Source organism: Ursus maritimus, unplaced genomic scaffold, assembly GCF_017311325.1.
Source record: "Ursus maritimus isolate PB19 unplaced genomic scaffold, ASM1731132v1 scaffold_30, whole genome shotgun sequence".
In the NCBI taxonomy this organism is placed as follows: Eukaryota; Metazoa; Chordata; class Mammalia; order Carnivora; family Ursidae; genus Ursus; species Ursus maritimus.
Genome location: NW_024425564.1, coordinates 14,814,776 through 14,829,253, shown reverse-complemented (window position 1 = coordinate 14,829,253; position 14,478 = coordinate 14,814,776). Strand labels below are relative to the sequence as shown.

At 40.5% G+C, this 14,478-nt stretch overlaps 1 protein-coding gene across 1 annotated transcript in view; it reads right to left on the bottom strand.

Annotated features, from left to right (window-relative positions):
• The window catches only part of RIPK1 (receptor interacting serine/threonine kinase 1), a 40,094-nt gene extending 29,702 nt beyond the window's left edge, over positions 1 to 10,392 (bottom strand). The window contains exon 1 of the mRNA XM_008692863.2: positions 9,107 to 10,392. The gene's annotated coding sequence lies outside the window, so the exon portion shown is untranslated. The remainder of the gene's footprint in view (positions 1 to 9,106) is intronic.
• Positions 10,393 to 14,478: the final 4,086 nt, after the last annotated feature.

Below are 14,478 nucleotides of genomic sequence, written 5' to 3'. Positions count from 1 at the left end.
TAATTGTGAACAAAAATAATGAATTTGAAGAATATAAAAAGACCAATGCATTATCTAAAAAGAATAGAAAGGTGTAAAAAGGATGAGGATTTGGGGAATTTGGACATAAGTGCTATGAAGTCTACAGTGTACACAATCTCAGAACTGTTTGCTTCTCCTTCTTCCCTTCTTCCATTCATTTTCCCCAAACTGAAGAATAAAAACCCATGGGGGACCATAATGAGATACCATTATCACCTATCAGAATATCCACAATTAAAAAGGCTGACACCACCAAATACTGGGGAAGATAAGAAACAACTGGAATTCTCATACATTGTGAGTGGGAATATAAACTGGTACAAGCACTTTGAGAAAAGGTCTGGAGGTTTCTTATAAAACTAAAAATATACCTAAACTATGGCCAAGCAATTCGAATCCCAAAAGAAATGAAAATGTATGTCCCCAAAGACTTCTATGATGTTCACAGCAGCTTTATTCATGATAGCCCCAAACTGGAAACAGTAATGCATCCATAGGAGACTGGATAAAAAAAAAAAAAAAAAAAGGATTGTACATTCATACAATGGATCATCAATAAAAAGCACTGAACTGCCAATACACACAACAAGGTGCAAAAAAAAAAAAAAAAAGGATTGTACATTCATACAATGGATCATCAATAAAAAGCACTGAACTGCCAATACACACAACAAGGTGCATGAGTCACAAAAGCTGCTAAATAAAGGAGCCTAGTACAAGAGAACACCTGCTGTATAACGCCATCTATGCTACATGCTCAAACAAAGTAATCTCTGTTGGAAAAGGAGCACTTTTCCAGGGACAGGTTGCCCAGGGACAGGGTGAGGACTGCATGGTTTGGACATGAGGAAACTTTCTGGTGTGATGGTAATGCTCTACCATCTTGGTGGGGGTTAGGGTTACACAGGCATAAGCTTGTGTCAATACTCAGCAAATGTGCTGTGGGCAAATCTTGCATCAAAAGAAAAATTTGTAAACATACCGAACTCTAGTTAATGGTGTGCATGCTGAAAATATTTAGAAGGAAGGGTACTGATATCTACAATTTACTTTGCAGACAGACTAGTGGATAAAGAATGCGGTAAACAGATACTCTGTGATAAAGCAGGCCAAATAAAATAATATTGACAGTAGACACAAAAAAGTTCACTGTAAAATTTTTTTAAATTTGTTGCTACATTTCTATTTTTATTTATTTTTTTCCCATATATTCCTCACCCAGTTTCTAACAGTACATATGTCAACACTAAGAAACCGACACTGTACATTACTATTAACTTAAACACCCTACTTGATTCTGATATTACCCAGTTTTTCATGAATGCACTTTTCTGTTCTAGGATCCAATCCAGAATACTACATTGCCTTTCGTAGCTCGTGATTTTTTAATTTTTTAAAACTTTTTGACCACCTTCATCCATTCCTCCCAGCCCCTGCCTCTGGCAACCCCCAATCTGTTCCCTGGATGTATGAGCTGCTTTTTTTTTTTTTAAGATTCCACATACAAGTGAGATCATGCAGTATTTGTCTTTCTGACATTTCACTTAGCATAATGCCCTCAAGGTCCATCTATGTTGTCACAAATAGCAAGATTTCCTTCTTTTTTTACAGCTGAATAATATATATATAAATCACATCTTCATTCATCTACTGATGGACTTTTAAGATATTTCCATATCTTGGCTATTGTAATTAATGCTGCTATGAACATAGGAGTGCGTATGTCTTTTTGAGTTCGTGTTTTTGTTTTCTTTGAGTAAATACTCAGAATTTTTTGAGGAAACTTCATACTGTTTCCACAGTGGCTGAAACAATTCACATTCTCACCAACACCATACAGTTTCCCTTTTCTCCACATCCTTGCCAGCACTTGTTATCTTGTCTGTATGATAACAGCAGTTCTAAGAGATGTGACGTTCTATCTCATTGTGGTTTTGTTTGCATTTCCCTGATGATGAGTGATGCTGACCATCTTTTCATGTGTCTGTTGGCCATCTGTATGTCTTCTTTGGAGAAATGTCTATTTGGATCTTCTGCTAATTTTTTAGTTGAATTTTTTTTTTTTTTTTTGCTATGAAGTTGTATGAGTTCTTTATATATTTTGGATATTAAGCTCTTAACAGATATATGATTTGCAAATATTTTCTCCCATTCAGTAGGTTGCCTTTTCATTTTGTTGATGGTGTCCTTTACTGCAAAGAAGCTTTTTCATTTGATGTAGTCCCACTTGTTTATTTTTCCTTTCGTTGCTTTTATTTTTGGTGTCAGATTCAAAAAATCATTGCCAACACCTGTGTTAAGGAGCTTACTGCCTGTGGTTTCTTCTAGAAGTTCTATGGTTTCAGATGTTACATTCAAGTCTTTAACCCATTTCGAATTAATTTCTTTGTATGGTGTAAGATAGTGGTCCAGTTTCATTCTTTTGTATGTGGCTGTCCAATTTTCCCAACACTATTTCTTGAACGGATTGTCTTTTTCCCATTGCATATTCTTGGCTTATCTGTCGTAAATTAAATGACCACACGTGTAAGTTTATTTCTGGGCTCTCTATTCTGTTCCGCTGATCTATGGGTCTCTTTTCATGCCAACACCACACTATTTTAATTACCACAGCATTGTAATAAAGTCTGAAATCAGGGAGTATGATGCCTCCAGTTTTGTTCTTCTTTCTCAAGATTGCTTTGCTGATTCAGGGTCTTTTGTGGTTCCATACATATTTTAGGACTGTCTGTTCTATTTCTGTGAAAAATGCCATTGGAATGTTAACAGAGATTGCTTTCAATCTGTATATTGGTTTGGGTAGTATGGACATTTTAATAATATTAATTCTTCCAATCCACAAGCATGGACTATCTCTCCACTTATTTGTGTCTTCTTCAATTTCTTTCCTTAGTATCTTGTAGTTTTCAGTACACAGATCTTTCACCTCCTCAGCTAACTTTATTCCTAGGCCCCCTTTTTTTTTCCTTTGATGCAACTGTAAACAGAACTATTTTCCTAATTTCTCTATACATTATTAGTGTATAGAAACACAACAGATTTTTGTATATTGATTTTGTACCCTTTAACATTACCCAAATCACTTATTCTAATAGTTTTTTGATGGAATCTTCATGGTTTCCTATATATATTATCATATCTTCTGCAAATAGTGACAGCTTTGCTTTTTTCTTTCCAATCTGGATGCCTTTTATTTCTTTTTCTTGCCTAACTGTTGTGGCTATGACTTCCAATATTATGGTTTTTTTAAACATTTTTTAAAAGATTTTATTTATTTATTTGACAGAGAGAGAGAGAGAGTACAAGTAAGGGGTGCAGCAGGCGAGGGAGAGGGCGAAGCAGACTCCCCACTGAGCAGGGAGCCCCATGCGGGGCTTGACCCCAGAACTCTGGGATCACCACCTGAGCCAAAGGCAGACGCTTAACTGACTGAGACACCCAGGCACCCCGACTCCCAATATTATGTTGAATAAAAGTGGCAAGAGTGGGCATCCTTGTCCTGTTCCTGATCTTAGAGAAAAAGCCTTTAGCTTTTCACTATTGAGTATGATAAAATCTTTTGAACTTTTCACTTTGAAATTTTTCATAATAAAATAATGTGAGGCAGGAAGTTTAAAAAGAAAAGTACCTGAGGGATTTCTGAAAATGCATGGCCTGATAGTGGTCTTGTGTTGTGGCCTGTGGCACTCTGGCTCAGGATACCACCTGCACCTTGTACAAAGGCTGTGGGCAGACCATGTCACTCCAACAAAGCTCACATATCAGCACAGTAGACACCACTATGGACCATATTTCTGTAACATGAGACATTGTCAAACAAGAGGAATCACCCTCTAGAAAGAAGCACATCTATGTATGGGGTAGACAGGGGGTGGGGGAGGCCCAGATAAAGGGCTTGAAGATGAGAAGCAGAGGGTGGTGATGGTTCTGAGGCAGGCATTGAAGGAGAGATAGCAGCATCGTATTACTGTCGAAGAGGACAGGCCTTTCTCTTTTGGATATGAACTCTAGCTCTGTAATTTGTTAGCCCCATGACTTGTGTAACTTTACAAGCCTCAATTTCCTCATTTCCAAAAGGAAAACAGATTTGTTGCTTGCTTAATGGTTCTGGCTATGGTTGGACCAGCTGCACATTTATCCACATTTCTCCCATTTCAATGGACTTTGAGAATGCCAGTGTGCAGCTGGGATCCTTTGCTCAGCAGTTCTCTACTGATCCACTCTTGTGAGAATGGCAGAGTGGGGGGAGATAGAGTAATTTGTTCCACTCTTCCCTACAACCGTCTGAGGAAACAGTCCTCCTGACCCATCCTCATCATCCTTCAGGTCTCAATGAAATGTCATTTCCTCAAGGAAGCCATCCTAGGTTTTCCCGTTAGACATTTTCATAGCACCCTTTATTTCTCCCTTGAAACAGTTAAGATAGCTGTAATTTGAGAACTATTTCTAATTAATCACACAGGAGGCAGGAAACTATGTTGTACACTGTCTGTAGTGCCTAGGACAAAACCGGACATATGGCAGGATGCCTGTTCTTGCCATTTGTACTCAACATAATGTTGGAAGTCCTAGCCAGAGCAATTAGGCAAGAAAAAGAAATAAAAGGTATCCAAATTGGAAAGAAAAAAGCTAAGCTGTTTCTATTTGCAGAAGACATGATATTATATATAGGAAACCATGAAGACTCCATGTGTCCTAGTTGGTCATTAAACGTATAATTATTTTTTAAAAAGAAATACTTAGTTGCCCAAAAATAAAGGTACAGTTAAATGAATTACAGGACATTCAAAGATGGAATGTCATCTAACCATTCAAAATTATAGGTAAAAATAAAAAATATATTTACAGGTAGATGGCTATATATACATATAGATACACACACAGAAAAAAAAAAAAAGACAGAAGACACCAATATGTTAGCAAGGACTATATTTGGATAGTACAGTGATTTTTACTTTCTTCTGTACACTTTTACATTTTCAAAATTTCCTAAAATAAGCATAAATTACATTTATAATAAAACTTATTTCTTAAAGACAATAATTACTTCACTCAGTATTTCTTTAATCAAATCAGAGATGCTGAGACAGATTATTTACTACAACAGTCCTGGCAACATTACACAGAACAGCAAAAACATATAAAAACAATTTACATACACAGAAGAGAGAATAAGTCACAGCCCATCCATACTCTGAATTACATCTAGAAGTTTTCTAAAATACTACTGTGTATGACCTTTTAAAAAAGGTTCACAGACAGTGTAAAGAAATAGGAAGGCATTATTAACTGTAAAATATGCCATCCGAGTTAAAGATTTCAACTTTTTTTTGAGGAGTTCTACTTGCTCTCTCTCCTTCAGCCAAGGTCTTGTCTCCTGGAATTTGCCAGGACCAACCAGGATTTGCAGTGCCTCCCGTCAGCATGATGGACCTCAAGGAACGAGGCCTCCTGGTGATTCCACTGCACTTTGTGAAGTTGGCTCCTGACCCAAGTCAGTTCTGCTCTCAGTCCGGCAGTTTGTTGGATTAGTCTGACCTTTATCTTACGCTACTCCTGCATGGTTCCCAGTGATTTCGTTTGCTTTTACTGCTTTTGCTCCTTTTTTTCCCCATGAACAATTCAACTTTATAAGCACTGAATATCTTAGGAAGGTCTTGTGAGTGGTTTAGATACCCAACAGTCACAAAAACACTGAATGTAGACAGGCAGAAAACAACACTATAAAGCCACGTTACAGAGTAATTAATGAAAGCACACTGCCCTCTTATATCATCTTATGATAACTAATTTCAACTAATAATGTAATCGTGTCCATTTTAATGGGATTTCTTAATGTTTTTTGCATAAACAGATGTTAATTCAGGGACTCAGGAAAGCCAATTTTGTCCACTGAAATTAATCGAAAATTTCAAGAAATTTCATAAATTCCTAAAATTTCTTCTAAGGAAGGGTAAGTCTACATATCAAAATACTCACATCTATATTCAATTTTGTCAATTATACCTCAATAAAACTAGGGGAAATACAAATAAATAATAAATAATAATACCACGAACAAAGGCAGAATTAATTCCTGATATTAACAGGTAGGATAGTGGTTACTATAAGATAGAAGACAAGAGATAGTGAATGAGAAGACAGAGGCACAAGAGGCTTCAGGGATGATGGCAATGTTCTATTTCTTAACCTGGGTAATGTTCATTTTGTGATACCTCATAAAGCTGTACAACTATGAAAAGTGCATTACCCATTGATTATGTTACACTTTTTTTTTTTTAAAGATTTTATTTATTTATTCAACAGAGATAGAGACAGCCAGTGAGAGAGGGAACACAAGCAGGGGGAGTGGGAGAGGAAGAAGCAGGCTCATAGCGGAGGAGCCTGATGTGGGGCTCGATCCCACAACACCGGGATCACTCCCTGAGCCAAAGGCAGACGCTTAACCGCTGTGCCACCCAGGCGCCCCTGATTATGTTACACTTTAATTTAAAAAAGTTTTAAAACAACTTTAAAAATATTCATACTTACCTTTCAGTGATAGAAGACTATTTTTTTAAATTTTTCAATGATGATCATACATCAAGAATCAGAAAACATCAGTTGCCTACCTGTCATCGCCTTCCTTTCCCCTGCTGATAGAACTCTGATTTTACTTCAAGTATCCAATGTGGACTTCTCGAAGGTTCTTTGATTATAATGGCTTAATGCTTTGCCCCAAATAAACAAGAGCTCCGAGTAAGGAAGAACCAAAGGAAGAGCGAAGGACAGGACTGGAGGAGTTCAACCAGGCATTATCATATACATTAACACATTATGACCCCATGAAGTAAGTTTTATTCTTATCATTCCAATTTAGAAATAAAGAAACTAAAATCTGTAATTAAATGATTCACCTAAAGTGGCAGATCCTGGCACTGAACCTTTGTTTTTCATTCAAACTTCCACTATCAAGTCACTAACACATGCAACTTCTCTTGATAGCAAACTATAATCCTTGTTAAAATCACGTTCAAAGACTCAACCTTACAGCCTTGCTCACCTATATTAAATGAATAAGCTACAGTCAGAAACATGGGGAATGCACAGACTAAATTCTAAAAACATAACAAAATATGTGGTTCAAAATCAGTATTTTACAGGTTAATGCAGTCAATCATTTTTGCCAGAGTATAACATACAACCAAAGCATGGGAACCTATATATATTTTTTCAAATTCCAGATCCTATTGGTGGTATTAACATATTATGGATTAATAAGCACCAAATAGTAGTTTGCCATTTTGGAAGTTGATATTTTAGGAATTTTTCTTGATTCTCATTAATATTTACATTTTTTAAAACTTATTTTTATTTATTTATTTATTTTAAGATTTTATTTATTTATTTGACAGAGAGAGACAGCCAGGGAGAGAGGGAACACAAGCAAGGGGAGTGGGAGAGGAAGAGGCAGGCTCCCAGCGGAGGAGCCTGATGTGGAGCTCGATACCACTGAGCCGAAGGCAGACGCTTAACGACTGAGCCACCCAGGCGCCCCAATATTTACATTCTTAAAAGTGCAACATATTGGGGGAGCCTGGGTGACTGAGTTGGTTGGCGGCCTGACTCTTTGGCTCAGGTCATGATCTCAGGGTTGTGAGAATGAGCCCTGCATGGGGCTCCACTAGACGTGGGGCCTGCTTAAGATCCTCCCTCCCTCTGCTCCTATCCGCCCCCCCAAAAAGTGCAACATATCTTTGTGCCTCAATATAGTGAAGAGGAAAATGAAAATTAAAGTTAATCATTATTACTGTTTTATTGGCAACAACTGTAATGATACACCCTAAGTTTTATTTATTTTTTTAAATATTTTATTCATTTTTTTGAGAGAGAGAGAGCGCACATGAGCAGGGGGGAGGGGCAGAGGGAGAAGCAGTCTTCCCGCTGAGCAGGGAGCCCTGTGCAGGACTGGGTCTCAGGACTCTGGGATCATGACCAGAGCCAAGGGCAGAGACTCAACCGGCGGAGCCACTCAGGCGCCTGATACACCCTAAATATTAAACAAACTTAGTCTTCACTTTTTGTGTTTAGAAGAGCTGCAGTTTCCCACATTTTTAATCGACTATAATTTCCTCCTTCCTCTGGCACCTACCTGGTGTTTACAAAATGCAGCTCAACGACTAAGTCACTCTACGTTCCAAAGGTTACTTGTGCCTCGATTTCCTCAGGTGTAATTCAAGGGAAGAATTAATATAGTCTAAAGACCAAAGGACTTCTGAAAAGTTGGTTGAATGTAACAGTCTCGGGCTTTGTCCAAGATAAAAAAGAGCTTAGGGCGAGGAAGAGCCAAATGATTAGCAAAAGACAAAGAAATAACCGCCTCCGCTCTTCATCCGTGGGGTTTTGTCAAATGTTAGGAAAGGAGGATGTAGCTTAACCTCCTCAAACCCTGACGAGATTCTTCAGTACTTCGGAAAAGCAAACGCCACTGACTACCTAAGACGTCTCCTATTGTTATGACATGCATCCCTTCTATCGCTGTGGCAGTGGACTCTTCCATTTGCCAGCTCACATTAAGATTATGCGGAAATGCTTTGCAAAATGCTTTCCCTCTGCGACCCGCGCGCGCGAGGCCCCAAGGGCAAGAGTAAAAGCCCTTTCAAAGGCTTGGTAAGCAGTCCCAGCCCAGGACCAGTACATAATCCTATTATGGCAAGAGCTTGCGCCACCGTTATCTTAATGATACTGCAATAAAACTCATCATTGCTACGAAACAACGCCACACCGTCCTCCTGGCCCGAGGGTAGGTCTGCGCCCTCGGACGGAGTTAACACCTGGTGAGAAACATCTGGTGAGAAAGGAGCACAGCTGGGATTTTGACAGTCCCGCAGCGGACTCAGCGAAATTCCATGCGCCCAGCCTGCCGCCCTACTTCCGGGAATACCGACGCCTTTCCCACAGCTCAACTTCCCCACCTCCGCGAGCCCCGCCCACCAACCGAAAGGCCCAGTCACTGCTAGACTTCCGGTGAACGCCGTCCCCGCCCACTGCCCGCCCGCCTAATCAGGAAACCCCACCCCTGCCTGGAAGCTGGTCCCTGGCGAACCTGGATGTGGTAGCCGCTTCCTCCGCGCAGACGCACCCAGTTATTTACTTTCGTTTCCGCGGCAAACTCCCCGAGGCCTGGGTAAGGAAGGAAACAAGCAGCGGTGGGAGAGTCCGGAATTACTCCGACGCCGCGACAGCCTCGCCAGGACAGGCAGGGGGCGGACGCCCGAGCCTGCCGCGGGGGTCTCCGGGCACAGAGCTCGTCGGGCTCGGGGAGGCACAGCCACAGAGTGGCCGCTCCTCTGCGCGCTCTCCGCGCCCGGCTCTGTGGGCCCCGCTGGTCAGTGCGCGTCCGGCCGCGCGGCCCGGGCTCCCTCCTTGCGGCGGGATGGCGGGATGGCGGGCTGGCGCACCTGCAGATGTGGGCCCGCCAGGACCGCCGCGCTCCGGGAGGCTCGGTCCGATGTCCGCGCCCTCTGGGTATCGAGTGAGGGTGCTGGGGCCGGGGAGAGGGCGTGGACTGCTCGCTCCGCCTCCGCGGGCTCCGGAATCCGGTAGGAGGAGAGCGCCTGCCCCGCGGCCAACCGGGCCTTGCACCCAGATTTTAAATTCCGGAGATGTCACCCAGAGGATCATGGCTTTACTTTGTTTTAAAGTCAGCTGGGAGGCCAAAAGAGGATATGTTACCTCGTCCTAGAAAACGCCGCCGCTGGGGAGAAGCAGCTTGGCCTCGGGGTAAGCACTGGTAGATTCCACCACTCCCCCCAACTTCCACTGTGAGCTCTCTGCGTTATCAACCCTGCAGCCTTAGGCAAATTACCATCCTCTTATCTCCCTTCACCTGTGAAGTGGGCATACTAAAATCCGCTCGGTGGAGCTGTGGAGGAAGAAATGCGATTTGATGCAGCCCTTTAGAATGGTGATTGGGAAGTCTCAAGCAAAATGGAAAATGTCATAGTGTTATATGAGAAAGCAAATTATACATAGCATGATTACATACTGTTGAAAGATACACACTTGACCACTGAACATCAGGGATTTGAACTGCAGGGGACCACTTATAGGTGGATATTTTCGGTAAATACAGTAGAGTACTGTAAATGTATTTTCCTCATGATATTTTGAACATTTACATTTCTCTAGTTTGTTAGAATACAGTATATATATATATGTGTGTGTGTGTGTGTGTATATATATATGACATAAAATATGTGTTAAATTGACTGTTAGTGTAAGACTTCCAGTCAACAATAGGCTTTTAATAAAGTTTTTTGGGGAGTCAAAGTTATATGTCAGTTTTCAACTGTGTGGGGATGGGTGCCTCTAACCCTTGTATTCAGGGTCAAATGTATGCTTCAAGAGAATAAGAAGCCACAAGCTGGGAGAAAATATTTGCAAGACATCTGATAAAAGATTGTTATCCAAAATATACTAAAAATTCAACAATAAAAAAAGGAGCAACCCAATTAGAAAATGGGCAACAGATCTGAACAGACACCTCACCATATAGATGACAAACACATGAAAAGGCGCTTAGTATTATAGGTCATTAGGGAATTGTAAATTTGAAACAAGATACTACTACATACCTATTAGAATGGCTAAAATCTAAAACACTGATGATACATGTTGGTGAGGATGTGGAGCAAGAGGAATTCTCATTCATTGTTGGTGTGAGTGCAGATTGGTACATCCACTTTGGAAGAGAGTTGGGCATTAAAAGCTGAAAATAATCTTATTATATCATATGGACCAGAAACCACATGCCTTGGTATTTACCCAAGTAAGTTGAAAGCTTATATCTACACAAAAATCTGACATGAATGTTTATAGCACATTTATTCCTAATTGATAAAACTTGGAAGTCAACCAAGATGTTCTTCAGTAGGCGAATATGCAAAATAGTTGTCCATCCATACAATGGAATATTAGTCACTTAAAAAAAAAAGCCATCAGGCCATGAAAAGGCATGAAGGAAGCTTAAATGATTATTTCTAGGTGAAAGCTAATCTGAAAAAGCTACATGATACATGATTCCAACTATATGACATTCTGGAGAAGGCAAAAATATAGAGGCAGTAAAAATAAAAATCAGGGGTTGTCAGGTTTGCAGGGAGGTGGAGCACAGGATTTTTAGGGCAGCAAAACTATTCTGTATAATGCTACAATGGTGAATACATTATATATTATCAAAACCCACAAAAGCACAACAAAAAGTGAAACCAGATGTGAACTATGAACTTTGCATGAAACTGTTGTCAGTGTTGGTTGATTGATTATTAACACATATGCCACACTGGTGCAGAATGTTGATGGCAGGATAGTCTGTGTCTTTTGGGTCGGGGGGAGGTAAAATACGCAAGAGCATTCTGCTCTTTCCACTTAATTTTGCTTTGAAACTAAAACTGTTTAAAAAAAACTTGTTTATTTTTAAAATACCTATAAAAAAGATGAAAGGGGTCCCTATTCATTCAACAAACATTTCTGACTAATGTATGCTAAGCAGGTACTAGATATAAGAATATCTTATGGTAGATACAAGTGATACAAAAAGGCATTCATTCGTTCAATAAATATTTACAGAGCACCTTTTGCAAACACTAAAGACTCAGTTGTGAATAAATCAAAAGTATCTACCCTTGTGGAGCTTACATGGTAGTGGGGGAGATGAATGAATGAGGAAACTATGTAGTATGTTAGTGGTGAGTGCTAAGAGAGAAAAAAGAGCACCAAAGTTGGATTGGAGATGTGCATGTATGTATGGGGAGTGGATCATGGTATTAGATGGATGGCCAGGTGCAAAGGTGATATTTGAGTAAATAACTAAAGGAAGTGAGGGAAGAAGCCATGAGGATATTTTAGGGAAAAGCAAGGACAAAGGCTCAGAGATGGGCACATGGCAAGGAGGTGCCTGAAAAGGAACAAAATAAAAAGTAGAAATAGAGGATGAGGTCAGAAAAGTTAGGTAGGGAGCAGGGGAGACAAAGTGAGGCTCTGTAGGTGATTTAAAGAAGTTTGCCTTTTACTCTGAATTATGGAGTCATTGAAGGGTTTTGTGCAGAAGAGAAGCATGCTCTAAATTATAATGGGGTCATTTTTGATGCTGAGTTGAAAATACACTAAAAGGAACAAGAACAGGGGCACCTGGATGGTTCAGTTGATTAAACATCTGAGCCTTTTTTTTTTTTTAAGATTTATTTATTTTAGAGCAAGAGCATGTGGGGTGGGGAGGGGCAGAGGGAGAAGGAGAGAGAATCTCAAGTAGACTCCCCGCTGAGTGTGGCACCCGAAGCAGGGCTTGCTCTCACAACCCTGAGATCAGCACCTGAGCTGAAATAAGAGTCAGCAGCTTAACCAACTGAGCCACAAAGGTGCCCCAAGAGTCTGACTCGATTTGGGCTCAGGTCATGATCTCAGGATTGTGAGATCAAGCCCCACATCAGGCTCCATGCTTAGCATGGAGTTTTCTTGAGATTCTCTCCCCTCTGCCCCTCCCCCTGCTTGCTTACTTGTTCTCTCTCTCAAAGAAATAAATAAATCTTTTAAAAAATAGAACAAGAACAAGTAGAAAGACAAGTTTGAAGGTTATTACAGTAATGTTGAAAGGATAAGGATGGCTTGAATGAGAATGATAGCAATGGAGATAGCAAAGAATTGTCAGATTCTAGATAAAATATGAAGGTGGAAGTGAAGATTGTCTTGGAGATCAGAAACAGGGTGTGGGAAATGAGGAGGAAACCAGAAGTTTTGTGTCCTGAGTGTAATTGGAAGGACAGAGTTGCTGATGGAGAAGAGAAAGAGTAGTGACAACAGCAGGTTGGTGGAAATATCAGGAGCTCTGTTTGAGCATGTTAAAATTTGAGAGGTCTATTAAATGCCCAGGTGAAGATGTCAAGTAGGCAGATGGATATGTGAGTATGGAGTTCAGGGAAGAAGTCCAGGTAGGAAATAGAAATTAGGATAATCAACACATGGATGGTATCTAAAATTAAGAGGCAAGATCTTCAAGGGAGGGAATGTTGACAGAAAAGAGGAGAGGTCTGGGGAATAGGCCCTGAGGCTCTGCAATGTTTAGAGCTTGAGATGAGGAGGAGCCACTTGGAAGGTAGGGTTTGAAAACCAGGTCAGGGGGGCATCCTTAAGAGTGATCAGTTGTGCCAGTTGCTGCAAATAAGTAAGATGTGGCCTGAGAATTCACCATTGGATTTGATAACATGGAAATTGTCACTGACCACAATAATATAAGTGTTAGTGGTATGGTGGGAGCAAAAGCAAGTTTGGAGTACATTCAAGGAAAAGTTGGAGGAGATGGGGAGAAAAATGAGACACTGTGAATACAATAAGGTCTTTAAAGGAATTTTTCAGTAAACAGAATGAAATTGATAGGGGAGTCCCTTAGAGAGGCAATTGTTCCATAAACATTATCTAGGTATGTGCCAGGTTCTGTGGCAACAGAAAAAGTTCCACCTGAGATAATTCTAGAGCAAAAGAATCAGGAAAAACTTCACAAAGGAAGTCACATTTAGGTTGAATCTTAAAATACGAGTATTCTGGTCTCCACGGAACTTCCTATTCTGGTCTTCACAGAACGTTCAGAATGAGTCCTTCCATTGAAAACAATAATGGAAAATGGACAAAATATATAAAATGACTTAAGGCATTGGAGAGCTAATTTCCTTGCTTTTTCTCTGGGGGTGTATCTAATTCTATGCAAGCGATAATAGAACATAAGCAGAAAGTAGCAGTCTCACTGAGGTTGTCAGAGTTTGGAACTTGAAGAGCAAAATCTCAGGAGGGAACGATAAAGAAGTGACCCCAAAATTATCCATTGATATTGCACTCCAGTGATTGGCTGATGACTAAACTATGCATACGTAGGGACAGACTCCAAGAAACCCAGCAGGCAAGAGCAGACCAGAGGCTAAAAGCTGAGCAGGGTTTTCAGCAGCTTCATAGTGCTAGGGAGATAGAGGTTAGAGTTCAAGTCCTGCCAAGCTGACTGGGCCTTGGAAAACACACTAGGCTTTCCATTAATTTATCATAGAAGGGACAGGCCCTAGGAGTCAGGACCATACTTGCCTTAGCCTGCCCAGAATGCTAAAACAAAATACCATAGACTGGGTAGCTAAAACAATATTGCATTTATTTTCTCACTGTTCTGGAGGCTGGAAGTCTGAGATGAGGATGCCAGCATGGTCAGTTTCTGGTAAAGATCTCCCTTCCTGCCTTGTTAGTGGCCACCATCTTGCTATGTGTTTGCATGCCCTCTTTTTTGTGCACTTGTGGAGAGAAAGCAAGCTCTATGGTGTCTCTTCTTACAAAGGCACACATGAACGTTCCATCCTCATGACCTCATCTAAACCTAATTACCTCCCAAAGTCCCCATCTCTAAATACCATTAGATTGGGGGTTAAGCCTTCAATATATGAA